The sequence below is a fragment of the Poecilia mexicana genome, unplaced genomic scaffold (genome assembly GCF_051168715.1).
Source record: "Poecilia mexicana isolate PSO_F unplaced genomic scaffold, ASM5116871v1 scaffold_8, whole genome shotgun sequence".
NCBI classification, from domain to species: Eukaryota; Metazoa; Chordata; class Actinopteri; order Cyprinodontiformes; family Poeciliidae; genus Poecilia; species Poecilia mexicana.
The window spans coordinates 25,254,426-25,257,571 of NW_028263377.1; the positions used below are offsets into that span (position 1 = coordinate 25,254,426).

The window sequence follows — 3,146 nt, forward strand, 5'->3', positions numbered from 1 at the left end:
TGATTCCATCAGTATCTGTCAGATATCTTCTGCTGGAACAGTAGAAATGCTCTCTTTAAGTCTGCAAATAAGCCACTCCCAAGTGAACACACTACTGCATTTGTTTGCTTTTATGTTCAGCACATATGGATGCATGATTTCTATGTTTTTGGGGGAAACTTTACGCTGCTTCTATTCTGTCAATGTGAATGCAAATCTTGATCGAAATAATTTTTTTGGCTATATGAATGACAAACTCAGATTATTGAATATGAATACATTTCAATCCAATTAAAGAATTTTTCCCAAGTAAACATAGTGACTCCAAAACCCAAGACAAAAACTCAAATGTTGCTCTCTACATGAGTAAAACAAAGAATTTCAGTCTACACTAGCTTACAGCTTAAACTTAATATATTATAGTTATATTTCTTTTTTATGGGGGAGTGTAATAGAAATTAAACCAGTCTGAATTCTGAGGATTACTTCCACAATCTACAGGAGTTTTGTTCCAGTTTTAAATCTACATTTGCTTTCTTGACAGCTGAAGACACAATAAAGGGGATAAGAGAAGATGAATCAAAATAGGTAAAGCAAACGCTTGATACACCTGATTTCAAAAATATATAAGATTTAATATAATGATCACAGAGGTGTACAAAACAGTGGACAATGTGTTTTATTGCAACACTGTGATAAAAGAGGTAATTTTTGCCCATTTTTAACAACTTGTATTTGTTAATACGTTTTTATAAATTGAAGGGGACATTTCTTCTATAGATGGAAACAGCAACGGGCCTTGGGTCAGTACGTCTCAGATACTCTGACTTACATCGTAGCTGTTAAAGATTTCTGTGCGATGTTCCCTGGAAGGAAGGATTGCAGAAAGAGGTGGAGAAAATCAGATATCAGAGAAAGGGCTGACGCGATTGACCAGTCTTCCTGCAAGTCAAGTGTTGTGAAAAATAAAAAGAGCAAATTCCCATTAAACACAGACAGGAAACTTGCAGAGCTGAAGAAGGAGCTGGATGAAGTGCTGAAAGAAACACTGAAGGTTTTGGAGAAACTCTACAGCTTCTTGGATGCAGTGGAGAAGCTGGCGGTCACATCTCTGCAGGTTTTCACTGAGAACCAGATATTGTTCCTGTCTGAAGGAATCAGCTTTGATAAAGATCAGCATCTGTTTTCCTCAGCCTCAACATTGACATTTGTCTGGAGATAACAGAGGACATTGATAATGAATGCGATTTATCCAACGATGACATGCAAAACATGACTGATCAGATCAAACAACTTGATAAAATCAGGTAAGTAGCCCCAGTAATAACAGTATTACTTATTTGAACATTTCCTAATGTTTGCGAGTAAAAACTAAGGACAATCTTTTTCCCCAGGATGGACGACGACTTTTGGATGTTCCTGTTCCAGAGGATCATTTCAATTTTTGTTAAGTACAACAATGAGCTTCCTGAGATGCTGCAGTTTCTAGATCAGATTGAACAGTGTGCTGTTCAGTTAGACAGAATGAATAACAGAGCAAAGATCTCCAGTGTGGCTGGGAGCTCAGTGGAAGCAGTGGGAGGAATCCTGTCTATTGTTGGTTTGGCTCTAATTCCAGTTACATTTGGCATGTCTGTAGGGTTGACCATTGCTGATGCAGCTGTGGGAAGAACTAGTGGAGTGAATAGCTTGGCAACCACTGTAAAAAAAAGTCTAGAGTTAGTCATGCACAAACAAAACAAGCAAACAGCCTTTCAAAGATTCATGAATGCTGTTCAGAGAATCCAGGACTGTCTGGAAGAGGCGGCCAAAATACCATATGCTGAAGTTACACAATGTCATGATGGGCTTTACTGATTTTGCCCACATTCAAGAACACCACCGGAGACAAATGAACAATAATAAAGTTTATTTACAAAGAAATAATCAGAAGTGGATCGGGTCCTGGGACTGAACGGCTGCACACGGCGCACTGAGGAGACAATGGGGAAGATGGTGAGTTCCAGGTTGTCGGAATTTAGAAGATTTATTGGCGGTAAGTTTGCCAACTTACTTGAGCTGTGTCTATCAATGGCGTGGGAGAAGCACCGTTTGTCCTGGGGTTCTTTAAAGCCTCTGGGATCCTTTCTCCGTCGAGCTTGGGGATTTGACCAGCGAGGCCGAGTAGCTGGCGGAGAAACGGTGAGCGGCGTTGGAGGACGGACAGGTAGGCTGACACTTGAAGGCGGCAGTGAGTCGGTGGAACGACTGGTCGAGGGTCCTTCTCAAAGTGCTCATACTAATTATAACGTCATCCACTGTGCGCAGAAGCATAAGGATTTCTCCATGTCTTAAACCGAGCATAAAGTAAAACTTGACCAACTCCTGTAAATTAGTCATTGTGCTGGCCTTTGTTGCATTCACGACAGACAACCACCACCTTCAGAATGGATGAAATTATCACGTTTTAACAAGATACATATCACGTTTTAACGAGATACGTATCACGTTATAACTTGATAGCGCTCAATTTTTTTTTCCTGCGTGATAGCAATGCGCTTCCGTACTTGGAACTCGGGCATCAACGGGGTAATTTCCCGTGACGTCGCGAGGAGTGAGCAGAAAACTTGGAACCACATCCAGATTCAGAGAAATCCATCAAAGGTTGACACTCTGGCGTCGAAGCACCGGCGTTCCACCTCTCTTAAGCTGCCGATAACGAGATGATTGATCCCCGGTGTGGGGATGACGTCATAAGCGGAGCCCGCCGCTCAGCCGCATCTCGGACTCCATCTAGTGGGGAATAAAATGAACCGCCGCCCCAAGAAACCCCAGAACCTAACACACAAAGCAGTGAAGATGTGTTTTACATGGCAGGCCAGACTGCTATAAAATCACGTTATTGAAAAGGCTGGTGACTTCATTGTTGATGTTGCTACTGTCACAAATAAGTAAAGTCATACTACAGGAAGGAAAAGCATTGTGTGTCGCAGCAGATGTTCCTGATATTGGTCAGGAAGCAGTTAGAGGATCTCTTGCTATCACCAAGTCAGCCAGAGTTGGCTTTATTGCAGCCAATGCCCTCCTCCTAGGCATGGACATCTTCTTCATTTAGTGATGACAGAGACCTTAGTCTCATTTAGTCTCTGTCCCAAAAGGGACAGACTAAGGTCTCTAAGTTCCTCAGA

At 41.8% G+C, this 3,146-nt stretch overlaps 1 pseudogene; it reads left to right on the forward strand.

Annotated features, from left to right (window-relative positions):
• The first annotated feature begins 553 nt into the window (after window positions 1-553).
• LOC148158128 (uncharacterized) lies at window positions 554-2,685 on the forward strand (annotated as a pseudogene).
• The last annotated feature ends 461 nt before the right edge of the window (window positions 2,686-3,146 follow it).